Below are 15,860 nucleotides of genomic sequence, written 5' to 3'. Positions count from 1 at the left end.
TCAGATAGAAGTGATGACGAAAGTATTTTCTATTACACACTTTAAAACTCATCTTTAGTTTAGATCACTGTTGGCTCCATTCAGTGCTTTGAAAAGTTCCATCTCTTTAAAAACTTTCCTTTGGGGATCAGCTTAGTTCGTTTTTCTGCAGAGAAGCAATGCCCTCCCCCAGGTTGTTTCTTAACTGAAGTAATTGCTGTGACTCCACAGGTCCCAGACAACCAACAGCTAATTAGTTCAAATTAAGTTCTCTCACAGGTGCTTCTGAAGTTGCCATTTGGAAGCAGCACTTTCTCCTGAAAGGTGGAGAAGGCAACACCAAAGTTCAGAGAAGAGAAATAGCATGAGGTCAGTCCTGTGGTGGCTCTGCTTTTTGCTTGAGCGAGGTATGTTTGGGAATCCTTTTTTTTTTCTTTCTTTCAGAGATGTGATTGCTTGATATGGGCTTCGCTCCCTGTTTAAAATATAAAATCAGATAAGGGTGATCTTGGAGTAATCATTGTGTGTGAGCTGTGCTGAAGAGAAGCTCAGTACGTGGCACTGGGGTTTTACCACCAAGTAAAGCCAGAGAGGATCAGTCCCAGCAGATTGCTGGCCTTGCCTGATTCACCTCGTGGTAACCCTGAAGCCACGTCCTCCTTCAGCAGTCGTGTGCACTTGGTGAATTGAGTTGGGGTGAACTTCTGAGTTGCCTGAGAATTCCTTGGTGCTGAGCCCGACCCTTTTCTGATGTTGGCTTTCTAATGGTGTAACTGCTGTGTTCTTCAAGTTGTCTCTCATCACTGAATGAAGGGAGAGATCATGTCTTTAACTTGCTTTAGCCTATTGCTTTACATGGGAGGCAGGAGGGAGTTGCAGAAATATACTTAAAGCATCATAAAGAGGAAAAGCATAGAAATCTGGTGTGTGAGTAAAAGCAGAACAAAAGCTGCAGGTTTTAATGCATTTCCCAACTGTCTTTATTTCTGTTTGTGCTATCTTCTTAATTATATACTGGCATTCTTTAGTAACAAAAATGCCCAGTTCTGGACTTGCAGGGTGTGATGGCTGCTGCTCTCTCTGCTTGCATCACCTTATTGCAGGGCCTGTTGCACTAGATTTCAGGCTGTGGAAATTTTATGAGCCAAAATAATGCTTTTTATTATAGGCTTTGGAAAATAAGTGTAAGTAAAACGCAAGTGATGTTCATCTCTTCCCAAACTACTGCCAGAATTGCCTCACCTGCTCCCCCACACAGGTGGCACTGAGGTTTGCTTGTTGGTACTGACACAGCTGGGAAGAATAACCCCCAGTGGCAGCCACTGCAGAGTGTTGTTAACCCCAGCTATGCAGGGAATCAGATGAAGTGACCCTGGAGGTGCTCTCTGGACTTGTCTGTGAATCCAGCATGCCCCTTGCTCTCAGTAGCTGCTGTAAGCACAGCACTTGGTTTAGGCTACACGAGCCTTTTGCATGTTAGGTTAGATAAGTAGGTGCCTCTGGAAGGAACAGAAAGCTTCATAGCTGTGTGTTTCCTGGATTTTAAGTATTTTCTCCTTTTGCCACCTATAAGCTCCACCAAAACATACATGCTAGCAAACATAAATAAAAACTGAATGTATTTCCCAAAGCGTTAAGTAGGGCGAGCTCTGACAGCTGAGCACCCTTCATCTCAAATACACTCAGACCCAGGTTTACCTTAGAGGAGAAAAAAAATCTCAGGGTGCTCAAGAACTCTGATATAGTCGTGGATGAGGCCTCACCTTAGCCACTTTGTAGACCTGTAGCTAGTATTGGATTGAATGGTGCAATTTTTCCATCTTGTGATTATTAAAAATTAAAAAAAAAAAATATTAAAAACCTGGATAAATTCTGAAGTGTTTGGAAATTTAGGGGTTGTGCTTCTTCTAATATAGATTGTGTATCAGATATCCACCGAAGATTAGCTAAACCTCCCTGAGCATCTTGCCTTTGAAGGCATCCTTCTGTTGGCTGTTTAGCAACTTCATGCCTTAGATGAAGTTAGGATAACTTCATTATATAGCATTTGGGACTGTGTCTTACAGCTACAATAGTAAAGCTGTTATATGTATACTTGCAGAGCTCTGCCTTCAATTAAGTGCTTCAAATAAAGTAACGTTAACCCCTACTTAACAAATGGAAAAACAAACATGGCCATTAAAAAGGCCTTGCTCAAGGTCACAGCAGATGAAAAGCAGAAATAGCATTTAGTTTTCCTGATTCTGTCATGATATTATCCAGACTGTGCTGCTGCTGCACGTGTGTCTTCTATTGCAATTGAATGTTGGTAGGGTTCTTAGCTTCAACAAGTAACTGATGAAACCTCAGACAGCTGTAATCATCAAAGCATTAAAAGACTTGTTTGCCAAGCAGAAATATGTTTAAACAGCTCACATTAGATAACTGAGATCAAGCAGGAGCAGCAGATAGGTTGTTAGTAATGATAGAAGACAAACATGAATCGGCTAAGTAGAGGAGATGTTTGTTATGTCACGCAAGTGAAATAGATACCTCGTTTATATGGTGGTTTTTAAGGCAGCAAATTGCTACTAGAAATTGTATTCTATTCTGTCACTCTTGTTTCTGTGTTGTGCTGCCTTCTCATATGGTATAATACTCAGTTATGAGAACGAGAAGGAAGACATATGGAGAAGGCAGCTATGCAATCTAACTCGTGGGGTGAAAATTATACGATGCTTTTCCACGTTATTTATATGATTCATTTGATATTACAGGCTTCACTTATATGATTATTTCTACTGGCTTTCGGTACTTGATTCAGTTGGTTAAAGACAGATTGAGGAGAGTAAGTGTTTCAATTTGCAGCCTTCTCTTAAAAATGTGGCGTTCCTCTGTCTTTGCTGTTGGGTTGTGCCAAGCACAGGCTTTGCTCAGGCAAGGATAGGCATGTTTGGAATAGAATTGTGTGCAACATTTCATCCCATACGTATGTCCGAAATCCTGCAAGAAGAAAAAAAAGAAAAAGGCTTTAATAACTGGGAGAATATTTACTAGTTGTTCTATCTATAAATGTAGGGTTTGATTACTGGAATTCAAATGTATAGGCCTCAGTGGCAAAGGAAACATAACCATTCTTAAAAGGGAGATGGAGGGAGGAAGGAAGCTTTAATATATGAATATTGTGGTTTAAGGTACCCTGTATATCACAGTTTATTATTAGCCCAAAAGAAAAAATATTTCCCCCCTTTTTCTATTTTTTAAGTCCAGGAATATCTCTTTCTAGTGATATAACTCAGCTACTTCTCATCTTGAGTGTGTGTAGATCCTGAGCCTTAAACCTATCACTTTCCTCAGGCTGCAAAATTCCTAACTTTGTATTCAGGCCAGTGCCGTTTTGTGAATAAAGTGCCACACTTTATGTGGGAGGAAGAAGACAGAAAAAATGTTGTGGCAGGTGGCTTAAAATAAATAAGAATAAAACAAGCTGCGTTTGAAACTGCTTGCAGCTTTGAAATGTATGAAGCAGTCTCCGCAAACCAGGGTTGCTGTGGAGAACACTTGTGGGAAGGTCAGTTGCAATCATCACATGGTTCTGCAATTCTTTTTTTTTGCCTGGATATTCTTACCAACCACGCAGTGTGTGTGCATTTACATCCTCAATGTATATTGATACTCAAACTAGCCTCTACATACCTCACCAAGACCCTAATGGTAAATCCAGAAATAGGGTATGTCTCATAGAGCTGCGTGCTGAATATAATGCACTCGAGACTAGAATTTGGCCTTAAAGCTGCAGTCTTACTTAAGTTTTGCTCAGCTTGGATTATAATTTTAGTAATGTGAATAAGAAACTGTGCAGATGCTAACCAGATGTTAATATCAAACTAGTTCAGCATGTTTCCATGTCATAACTACAGCGTTACTATGGTGATAACAGATTCACTAGAGGTTTCATTTAATAAAGCAGGACTGCATGTTATATCTATACAGTTACCATAGTTTTAGTCACACAGTTGTGCTGCTTTTGACTCATTTGATGGTGTTGCCACTGAGCTTTTTAGTTTCCCTTGTAAATCTACTTCTTTAGAGATAAATTTGCTATGTAAGCAGGTTCTAGTATATCGCTTTGAATGACCTCTGTTCCCTTGTATGACACACACACAAAAAAGGAATAGTTTTGAATATGAAACTAAAGCTTAGAGGTTTTATTCTTTTTTTCATTTATGCTGCATTTGACTTCAATGTTAACAATATTTGGGCCCAAGACCTCCCAGGAGTGCCTAGAGAGGTGGAATAAGGGGAGAATCTAAACTGGCTTTCAGATGTATTTGCAAGTGGCAGAAAAGGGTACTCAGTGTTATTGCCACCCATCCACCAGGTAACAGATTTACACGTTATTATTTTAAGCTAATAGATTACAGATATTTAGGGCCAAGTTCTGCCCAAAGTTTGGAATTACCAACTCAATAGATTTGTGGTGTTGGTCCGAAAGCACAGCAGGAGAGCTGCCTATACTTCATTCTTGCATTTTTGGTTCCCATCTCCCTTGCCTTGTGTCCTGACTCATTTACAGATCTACAGGGCAGCCGACCATCACTGTGAGAGGAGAAATCAAGTGAGTTTTCACTTGCAGCACTCAGTACAAGACACGGGAAAGCTGGGTCCCAATTCAGGCAGTTTCTTCACTGATCTCAGTCCAACTGTTCCTTTTCTAAGTAGCAGAAAGCTTTGTAGCTTTTTATGGTGCCAGATCTTCTTAACCCTCTAGTTCCATTCACAGTGCTGCCGTTGCACAGAATTGAGGGCAGCGTGTAGGTCAGAACTGGGAACTCATCTGTCTTCTATGAGACCAAGAGGAGCTTTTGGCACTTTTTTTTTTTTTTTTTTTGCCTGAATAATAGAAGTAATAATAACAATAATTAATAACTATAATGATAGTGATAACCTTCCAGCTGAACACGTGCAATTTGTATTGCCTCAGCATTATTCCCAGGCACAGCCTCATTGATATGCGCAGCGCTGCCACGTCTGTCACTGCTCTGTGCACTTCGGGTCTGGAATCCTTGGGGAGCCTCACAGCTGTCAAATTGACTTCCATCATTTCTCTCTGAGCTGAGAGACAAATTATCCAGCCAGCCAAGAGTTCACAATGCAACCTGCGATCTCAAAGTGATAAAACACCGCATCCCGGGTCACACAACCGCTTTGGCCTGTAAGGAGGTGGCAGTGCTGATGCCGTCTGCTTCTCAGTGTCCCTTTTTAAATTTTTTTGGAAGCTTTAATCAATCAATACCGAGGTTTTCACGGTGAGCCATGGATGCTGCGGGCTGAGCTGTGCTGAGGGAGCGCCGCGAGGCTCAGCCCGGCCGGCACAGCCGCGGTTCGGCGCAGGGATCGCAGCCGGAGGTTCTCGCAGCTTATTGCACGTGCTGAGCGCACGGGGTGCGAAGAAGCCTGGAAAGCTGCGAGGAGATGGGCGGCCTCCGTGCCCAGAGATGGGGCGTGCCTGGGAGCGGGCACCATCCTGCAATGGAAGTGCTGACCCGAGCTTTCTAGGATTCAGCTTTTTTTTTAATTTTTATCTCGCATTCGCTCGGTTTTGAAATGCTTAAAATGGCGGTGGGGCGCGCGTGGCAGCGCTGCGGCTCCGCGGGTTCCTCAGCGAGGGGCGGCCGCGGCCCCGCGGGGCTGTGGCACTGCCTGCACTGCCCGCCAGGGGGCGCAGCCGAAGCGGGCGCGGGGCCTCGCCTCCGCTCTGCCGGCAGGGAGCGGGCGGCAACCCGGGGCCCGCGTAGGGGCAGCTCCGCGCCCGGCGCTGCTCCGCCTCCGTGCCTCGCCTTGGCGGGACCCGCCGGGCAGCGCGCTGCTGAACGCCTCGCGCCTGAGGAGGCTCGGCATCTCGCTGAGGGAGCGGCCCGGGACCGGGCTGGGCGGGCGGGCTCCTGCCCGGAGCTGCTCCGCTCCCGCCGGAAGCAGCATCGCTTTCTTGTCTAACGAGGATGCCTTCTTGCTGCTGCTGAGGGGCGTGAGGATGGAAGAAAGGCTGCAGCTGTGTTTGGAAGCTGATCGTGCACGGAAAGCTGTATGAAAGGAAAGTAGCTGAGCCGTTTAAAAAAAAAAAAAAAAAAAAAAGCTGCCCTTAGAAGGAAATCTTGGTCGCACTTGCGTTCAGTTCTAAGAGCAGAAGAGCCAACTGCAAAGCAGGAACTTCCTTCTCTGAAAAGTCTGTGCGGTGCCAGGGTGAGGAGGGAACACCCATGGGGCACCCAGAGGAGCTGAGAGCAGCTGCTGGGCAGCACGGGGCAGGACAGCACTGACCCTGTCCTCTGCTGGCATCAGGACAGGGCTGGGAAGTGAAGCATCAGGGCAGCACACTCCTGGCATCCATGTTCGGATTGCTTTAGAGGCAGGCTGTGTGGTTTTGTGTAGTTCTAGGGTAGTTCTGCAGCCACTTGTGTCTTCCCCTGAAGCTGAGGTTGCCAGCATACCTGAAATGAGGTAGGGATCCTAAAGCATGACATAAGAAAGCTTAGACCCTCAAACTATCCAGTATAAATCGCTCTGTCCTTGCTCGCCTCATCCTCATAGGCCTTTCCTAGATAGTTGAGTTCCAGAAGAACAAGCACCTCCAAATCCCTGCTGGGAGGGAACACAACATCTCGGTTTCTTAAGGCAGCCGTCATGGGGACAACAGTAGGTGCCCTTATCCAGGGGTTGTGCTTTTCCCCAGAGCGTGTGTGAGGTCAAGAGTTGAGCTGGAATGAAAACATCTAGCGAAAAACCAGCACTTAGTGGTAGCCTACGCTTTCAAAGTAGCTCAAATTACACAATTTTCATGTCCAGGTTTCATAAAGCTCAGAAAACTACATAGGATGTTGCATAAACAAGCACGCAGAAAAAGAAAATCCCACCTAGGCATTCCCAGATCAAGAGATTGCCTTTAAAACTTTCCTTTGAATTTGCTTAAAATGCTTGAATGCTAGGAGAGATGCATGAGTCATTCTCTCTCTGTCTCTCTCTAGAACAGGAAAGCTAGCAGAGGGTGGAGGCAAGTCAGCACATAGTGTGGTACGCTTTAAAATACCAGCTAAAATGACTAGGCTGAAGAAGTAGGAGGACTGATATTAGTCACACGCTGTTACACAGTTCAGAAGATAAAAGACAGAAGGAATTACCGGACAGGCAGATGCCACTTGGCCCAACGTTTTTAAAACCTGAATCTTCACTTCAGATCTCTTAATTCTTTCTTCAGAAAGCCTCTTTTTGCCTTACATTGTGAGCGTGGTCGATTATCTTGGCTAAACAGAGAAAATGGTAAAGGTTACCACGTAGTATCAGCACCTTGCACCCGTGGTCATTTTGCTCAAGCCCTTTGCTGCCTGTCTTGCTGGACAAGCAGTTGTTTCAATATTCCCGTTCCATGTGAGTTAGTATGGAGGGTGAGGATCTGTGTAGGAAGAGCCAAGATCACGGAGAGATGTCTGATATGATTTCCTTCCCTGCTGCAAGCGATTCAGTGTTAGCTATTTATCTGCACAGTGAAACAATATATTCTGCTTTTCTCAGGCCCTGTTCTTTCACCATTCTTGGCATTTACAAGGTTATACGGAGTTGGCCTACCTTGCAGAGAATTAGACTGCATTTTTTGTGGTGACCGCAATCCACCGGCCAAGAACTTGGATTGAAGCAATACATCACGCTTTGTGATTGCAGTAGTAAGAGAAATTAACTTGGTTCAAGAAAAAGGACAGTTGAATGTGTGAACTTCCCAGTTATAATGGAAGGAAACCTCCAAAGCAGCTGAAAGCTTTTTGGACCATCTGGAGCCCATTTAAAGTCACAGGAATCTAACGTTGAATATTTACTTTTCTTCAGTGTCTGCAACTGAAGGGTTTTCAAGTTGCTTTACAAACCCGATTTCACCTCTGCGTGCCCATCTTGCTCCCTCAATGCATGTGAAGCTGTTATTAAATCTGTTTTACACACGGAGCTCAGGATAAGGGGACGAGCAAAATTGGCAAGTGATGCCTGTGAGACCAGCTATTAGTTGAGCTCAGGAGCTATCAGGGGGAGTTTGTGTGAGCTGCTTGTCCATGTTACCTTTCAATAGATTGCAAAAAATGCAGAAGCCACACAAATGCAGATGACGCAGTGTGAGATCTGGTCTTGTCCTGCTGTATGGCTGAGATGCTTCCAAATGCCTACAAGGCTCTGTGCTCGTCCCATCTTTCCCACATGACCATGATCCATTTTCAGTGGGTTTTACATCTAAACTGCAAGACCGTGCTGTGCTGAGCAGCTCTGGAGGTCAGTCTTTTTTGGGGTGAGTCCTAAACTGATACTGGTGGCAAGACAGGTAGGGGATCCCTGGCTTCCTGAGTCTTGGTGTAGTTATGTTCATCTGCTTATTGGTTTGTGGTTGTTTTTTTTTGGTGTGTTTTTTTTTTCTTTTTTCCCCCCAAAATGAGAATTTTGTGCTTATTTAAGTTGTCTTTGATAGATACAACAGTGTGCTGATCAGGCCCTCAGCTTGTGCCTGTGGAGGCTTGCAGGATCTGGTCTCTTTATGTAGCTCAGATTTAACAGAAGGTGTTTCATTAAATAGCCCAGATCTTGTCTCTGTACTATACTGCTATATCTCTCTGTAGTACAGCTGATAATCTTATATATCACATTTAACCAAGCCAAAAATAAAACCTGCAACAGACCTTCCCAGTTGTCTGTGACTATCTAAGAAATATATCCATCAGTCCTGTGAGCTGTTTTGGATTTAGTCTTACACAGATTTCAGCCTGTTTGACATGCAAGTGTTTTCCCAGTACCGCTGCTAGAGAAATGATGTAGATGTCAGCTATAGTACTTGTTTTCTTTAAAAAGAGGAAAGAAAAATCATCATCATTTTCTCTAAGATTGTGAAATTAATTACTAGCATTGTGCCATTCCTCTACCCTAATTGGATGGCTGGAAGGTGTATTAACAACTGTCAAGAATTCTCAAGTGAGTAAAATACTAAAGCTTGTGAAAGATTTTGTAAGTGTGCTGTATTTGCTAGTGCTGTTATATCATTTAACTTGGTGGAGCATCCAGAGTAGTTCACCCTTTCCACTTGTTATCATGCTGTGTAGGTTGGCCATGGCTTACTTAAGGTGTGTGTTGATGCTGCTTTTCATGGTGAAACTTAGCTTACTGAATACATTTGTTTGCTTTTCTCATTTATTTTCTTTTCATCTGAATCATCCAGCCCTTTTGTTTCGAGGAAACTTCACATTTGAAGTCTGCCTGTTACATGCAGCCTGGAGCAAAAGAGGCAGGCACACACGTCTCAGCTGATACTGTGAAATCTGTCTCTCTTGGCATGCAGAGTCCACACCTACAGTCAATTGGTGATGTCCTTGGTGCCTGTTCAGGGCTAATAATCCAGGCTGCAGTGTTACAGGTTCCCTCGGTTTACCAGAATTTTGCTTGCAAGTGCAAAAGATGGTAAGCAGTTTTCTTTCGTGAGCCTTTCCTCGTAGTGTTTGGAATGGCAGCTTTGTTACTCGTTCTGAAATACGTTTTCCTTTTTCTCTGCACAGAAGATACTCCCAGCTTTCCCATGTCACAAGCTGTTTTTAAAGGCAAAACCAAAAGTGTTTGGATGCCAAGAGAATTGCACCCAGCAGTATAAGAAAAATATGTTACCGGGTTAGCTAGTGCGTACCCATTTGTGTGCAGAACCAAGATGGGTGATTTAGCAGTGAGATCGTGAGGCCTTCAGGAGGAAGCAAGGAGAACAGAGATGGGGATTGCTCTGTATTTCCTGTTCCAAGAGCTCAGTGGTCAGAATAGAGCAATAGAGTTTGTGTTTATGGCAGAGAGACAAAGTGGACAGAAGTTCTGGGGCACACTTGCTGTGTTGTGAGGGTGTGGTGCATTTGTCAGAGAAGCAGGACGATGCTGGTTTTGCCCCCACAATGACGTCGTCGTTTGGAGTTGATTTGAAAAAATTGTTCATAATTTTTGGTAGCGAACCATGAATGTACACTGGTTTATTTGTGAAGGAGTTACTGGTCAGAAAGAATTGAACTGTCATGAGATGCTGCTTCCAGTTTGAAATTCCTGGCTCTTAATTCAGAACATGACCTCCTGAAATTCCAGAAACCTTTCAGGCAGCTGTTCACTATTTAATTTTATAAGCATGCCCCTGCTTTAATTTCTGATTCGAGTACATTTCTTTAAGGAGTTACTTTTGTCTTCTGAGCTGAGATTGGTGTGGTCTGTCTCCAATACCGTGTGCTCTGCAGATCTCTCACAAAAACAGCAGACGTGTTGAAAGTGAGCACTGTTGTATCCTCAGCACGTTTCCAACACAAACCCATGCAGGTAGTGGTGGGAAGGTCTGTGCTGAGCTTTCCCTGCAGTCAGTGACCAGGTACTTCTCTGGATGCTATTCCTAGCATCTTATTTCCTAACCAGACATAAAATAGGTCACTTCGTGTCTTTGAATTCTAGAGTGGATCAGTGTGGGTGACCTCACAGCAGCATCCTACGATCTGGCATGGTAGGTTGAAGCAGCAACAATTTCTTCACAGCATGAACCTGCCACTGCCCTGCCTGGTTTTCTTTGAAGTAGGTCAAGCCTATGAACTGCTGAGGCTCTGTGTACCTCTCATGTATTATATCATTCTGCCCCCATAATGTGGAGTACAGAGATCACCTGCCTCATTCTGTCTGAGCAGTTGTGGCTTCCATGCAGAAAACACAGATACGGCGTGTTGGGTCTGAACCAGAGCGTCGTGCTTCAGCTGCCAGCGGAAGTGATTTTTATTTTAAGTCAGTAAATGTTGGATGCTTTGCTTTATCTTGTGTGTGCATGCACGTGTGCATGTGATTTTTGGTCTCAGGCATACTTTTGGGTGGAAATGCAATAATTTTCAGCAAAAGTTACTCATTCATTCTAAATAATTTAAACTAGGACTGCTTTAGAGATTATATTCCCTATCTTCTGTCTGGCAGGCTCCTGAACCTTGACCACATCTATACTTTGTGTGCATGTTTCTGACATAGTGGTAATGTTATTGTATAACTGTTTTGTATTGTTCTGGCATGTCTGGGTTTGGGTTTGCACGTCACCAAAGGCTTTGCTAGTGTTAAGTACAATCATTTGAAATCACTGTCCAGGTGTCCAAAGGGGGACAAATAGAAATACAAAAGCAATAGAAAACTTTTTTTTTTTTTTTCTCTTTCCTTGATGTCTCATGGTTTGGCTAAGACCTTTCTATTTTTCCCTTTGAGTTGCTACCACACAGCTTTTTACATAGACCTCTTTGGAACTGTTCTTTGATTCCTAGGCTATTTAAGCCAGATTCCTATTCATTTTTTCCTGGCAGCAGCTACTTCACAGCAAGTACATTAATTACAATTTGTGCTTGTCAAAGTCTGTGCCTTCAATTTTTGTGTTAGCAGAATCAATCTTTTTTTCTAACCCAAGTATGCAATCGCAGTGCAGCCACAGAGACAGTAAGTGTGTTAAGGTGCAAAGAACAAAGCATCACCTTGGGAGCATCGTTGTGAGCCTCGCTGTGCTGAGATGTCCTTATACAGGCACACGATTTGCACTAGTGCAATTCACCAACATCTGCCTTATTGAACACAGAAATTACTGTTTTGTACTTAAAACTGTACAAACTGAAATAGAATTCTCCAAGTCAATTGCTGTCGGACTGATATGCCAGCTGAAAAGTTTTGCACGCTCATGAGATAGTTGGAATAGAAGAGTGCTGCCTTCATATTGATGATTGTTCTAGCCCACTGCCAAACCTTTCAAATTCCTGATTTACCTTTTTTACACTTTTTTTTGCACAGTTTTTTTGTTTGTTTGTTTGTTTTAAATTCAGATCCTGCTTAATAGCATTGTTTGTCCATTTTAAGCAAACAACCCAAAGCATCAGAAGCTACAGAAGCAAAATCCTTGTGCAGTTACATCCTGGGGCCTTCGTGGAGCATCTGCCACTGCCATTTTTTTTGTTCCCTTTTAAATAAGGACTTGGCTTTCATGTCTTTGAGTTGGATTTTTAAGCTGGTTAAAGCGAAGTGTTACTGCTGTTTTGTTTCATCTTTACTCATAGTGAAGAGGAAACTGATTTTCCTGGGAAAACAGGTATTCCCAAGTTTCAGTCCTGAGTGTTGGATGAGAACCCTAAAGAAGCATGTGCAACTTTGTCACTGATACGGATGGGAATGTGTCCCGAGATACTCAGCAGCTGGTCTCCTCCTTTATTAACGATATAGCAAAATTAGCTATTACATAAAGGTTTGTCATTGCATGCATTTTTAAGGAGGGGATATAAAATCTTCTCCATTTTACTGACTGAGGAAGTTAAGACCCAAAGAACGGAAGTGATTATTCACAGAGATGGAGAGGATATTTAGTCCCAATTTCTATATAATAGACCATGTAGAGCATGTAACAGGCCCTAAAATAACCGTCACATTTCAGATATGCATGTGTTGCTTTCCATTCCAAAGAAAGAAAATATCCATTGCTTTTCTTTTTAACCAGCAGTACTATTCCTCTTTTCTTTTTGCCCTTATTTTTTTTTTTTTTCAGCTAGTATCTTGAAATCAAAGTGATAAGATAGATGGTTTGTTCCCAGCAAAACGTTGGTGAATCACTTAAATATTTCACTAGAAGTAGTATGGTCTGTGGTCAGGCTGTAAGGTCTTCCATAGCAGTCAATTAGTCACGATGGAACAGGAAGCACACAGCTGTCTGCTCGGACATTACCACCGAGTGCTTGTGATAGCAGGTGAAATTGGGGTTTCTGGCAAACGTGCATGGGGAGCTTAGCCTGCTGAAGAGGAAAAGGTGCTAGGAAAGTGGAGGCAGGAACACAGAAGCCCTGTTATTTGCTCCCTAACTTCAGGTTAGACCACAGCCCACTTCTTTGAAAGTGCAACTACCAGCACTCAGCAGAGGGCTGATGATGTGATGCCACAACAGCACGACTTGTCCCTGTTGATGTTCTGGTGTGAAACACTAAAGGGAAACAACTTAAAGTAGCTAAGTGAATTCAGTCTCTTCTGAACCTCTCCTTGGGGCTCTTACACAGCATGAGAACACTGAGCCAAATGCTTACAGGTTTCTTGGGCAGTTTGTGTCTTTTCTGCTTGTGTGACACAAGGAAGTTCAGTGGACCTGGTCTTGTCAGAGTAAAGCTATGTATTTCTTTACTGCCTGCACCTCGTGGTCGTCAGAGCTTAATCTGCTGAATTCAGGAAGGTTCTTGCCATTAACTTTTCTAGAATTCTGAAATCATCTGTGCTTTCCATCCATGGATACTGAAGTGGGCAACATCCGTGAGCACAGCAATGGTTAAGAGGTCATCTTCCCATGTGCTGTAAATCAAGACTGCTGCAGTCAGTTAAAGTCAGAAAATGGGGTTTCTGGAGGAGGGGGGAGAGGCAGAAAGCTTGGGGGTCTTGCAGCTGTTTTCACATCTTCTCTCCAGCAGAGTTTCTTCAATTAGAAGCAAGGATTTTATGCAGGAAAACTTGGAAGAAATCAGATTGCACGAATGCTTTTTTCTTTTCTTTTCTTTTTTTTCCCCAGGAGCTGCCATAAGTTGCATTATTGAGTGTTATTTTATTCCTCTCTTCTCTCTCTCTACGGAACTGCAAAAGTGACAGTGCTTTAAATGGAAAGATTTGCAGCAAGCCATCAGTCATTGTGCATGGAGGATATATCTCCTGGTTTAGTCTTGCTCTTGCTTCCATAAATCAGCATAGCTAAAATATTTGTGGTTGTCTGTAGGAGATTTATGCAGGTGGGAGATTAGAGTCAGTCTGTCATTTTTGTGGGGGAAGTGAGAGATGGAACGGGCTGGGGAATGCTGGCTTGCAGGAAGGAAGGATTTATAATAATGTCAGTGGATATTTAGAGGTTCCATGGAGACAATTAGCAAAAAGTGTATGTATGTCTCTGTGTGTACGTGTCTACACATCTGATTTGGAAGCAGTTGTTCCTCTGCATCATTTTTGAGTTAATCTGGTTGGAGGGTGACATTATACGGAGGCATTGCTTTTTTCAGATCTACATTCAGTAGATCTGAATTCTGGAGTACATGTAGTGGTTTTTCTTAGGTCTGAAGCGTTGTGTATATGGCTTATGCCTTGCTTTTGCTACCACGTGCTTATCTTGCAAATGTGTTGCATTAGTGATCGCCAGGTTAAAATAGACTGTCTTTTGTCATACAGCGACTGGTTGCTAATAATTATGACCCAGTGAGTTTCTTTGAGTAGAGGATGAAGGTGAAGGAGGGACATGAGTAATACGTGCTCTAATATTGGCAGCAAAATTCAGGTCAGCTTTTCAGGTGGTTATAACACTGTGACTCCGCTGACCCTAATGATGTTTTGCTAGTTCACAGCAGTTATGAGTGCAGCCCACTGACTGCACTTGGAGAAGCTCTGATTTACACAAGCTGACATCCCAACACTTTATTTCTGTGCAGCAGAAGTGGCCCACCTGGAGTGCTGAGGATGGAAGGTCTGTCCCCCAGGCCTCTGCCTGTTAATCATTGCTGTGTTGTCTGAGGTCTGTGTGAAGGTCATCACTGCAGCTTCTGTTTCGCCTTGTTGCTAATGAGATCTACCTTGTTCCTAAGTACTTTCCAGGTTAGGCAAAGTTTAGCAGGTAGGGATGGACACTGCAGAGCCCCAACATCTCGTAAAGAGATTCTGAAAATCTTAAGAGTTTGTAAAATATAATAGAAATTCTCTAGACTTCTCACTCCTTTTCTATAAAAGCGTGTTTCTGATTTTCCAAATACCTCTGTTTTGTGCCCCCTGATCCCAGTTTTTTGTTTTTTGGGTTTTTGTTTTTTTTTTTTGGTGGTGTTTCTTTCAGTTTTACTTCAATTTGAACAGTAGTACAACGCAAGCAGCGGCCAGCCTGCCTTCAGAGCACAGCCTAGGGAGTGCTGCGTTGTGCCAGCAGACATCCTGCACTGTGCTGTCCTGAATGCTTCTCTTCAGGGTTTGAGGAAGGTGCAAACTCCACCTGCAGAGCTCCCCAGATCAGCTCACCGAGCTGTGTCAGGTCTGACCAGGTGAGAAAGCATCCCCTAGCATGCTGAACCAAGTGAAGATCTCCAATGCTTTACTAGGAGAAGAGGGATATCCTGTTAGTACTATTTAGGAGTAATAATAATAATAAAAAAAACAGCAACACAGAAGGAAATACTACTTTGTTGAAGTAGCGTTGCTGTGCTTTGTCACTATCATGTATACTACTAAACCCAAGTAAAAATAATGTTCAGGAACATGTGTAATATGAAGGTAGTAGTGGTTAGATCAGCCTTTTTTCCTGTTAGCCATCTTTGCCAAGACCCTATAAATCTTTGCAGTTGTAGAGACAGCCTAAAAAAGCTGCTAACGTTTTCAACTACGGAGCATAACACTGAATAAGGATAGCTGAAAATTTTCTGTCAAAACTGTGTTTAATGGAAAAGTGGAGTTTTGATAAAATAGCATTTTCACCAAAAATATCTGCTTTCCATGGAGAATGTTAGTTCTTCAGTATAATATTTTGACAGAAAATTTGAAATCTTGGGCTGAAGTATGTACAGCTGTTCAAGTCCGTCTAGTGCCATTCATATTTCTTCACCTCTTCAGATCTGAGGTATTTTGCCAACTCTGATTTTTAGCTTTGTGACACTTGGGATTTTTCTTCCTGCCCATCTCTGCAGTCGTGACACAGGTCCTTTGGCTTTCCCTCTCCAAACACTGAGCTCCTATGGCTTCTGAGGTTAGAGAAGAAAATCCTTGAAAACACAAGCACGCCAGGAACTGGAAATCAGAGGAAGCAAATGAAAAATTCATTTTCTTGTTTCAAATGACTCTCAAGATCTTTCAGTTAT

The 15,860-nt window shown here is 43.1% G+C and overlaps 1 long non-coding RNA gene across 4 annotated transcripts in view; it reads left to right on the top strand.

Moving 5' to 3' along the window:
- The window catches only part of LOC149915271 (uncharacterized), a 110,146-nt gene that overhangs the window by 78,961 nt on the left and 15,325 nt on the right, over positions 1-15,860 (top strand). Inside the window, exon 1 of one of the 4 annotated variants that reach the window (XR_016459441.1) lies at positions 159-386. The exons of the other annotated variants lie outside the window; for them this stretch is intronic. This is a non-coding gene — a long non-coding RNA (uncharacterized LOC149915271). Of the gene's footprint in view, positions 1-158; positions 387-15,860 lie in introns of those variants that run through there. 4 annotated transcript variants of the gene reach the window in all.

The sequence above is a fragment of the Phasianus colchicus genome, chromosome 22, assembly GCF_987193195.1.
Source record: "Phasianus colchicus chromosome 22, bPhaCol1.hap1.1, whole genome shotgun sequence".
Classification (NCBI taxonomy): domain Eukaryota; kingdom Metazoa; phylum Chordata; class Aves; order Galliformes; family Phasianidae; genus Phasianus; species Phasianus colchicus.
The sequence above is the reverse complement of the archived record's forward strand: the minus strand, read 5'-3'. Positions and strand labels throughout refer to the sequence as shown.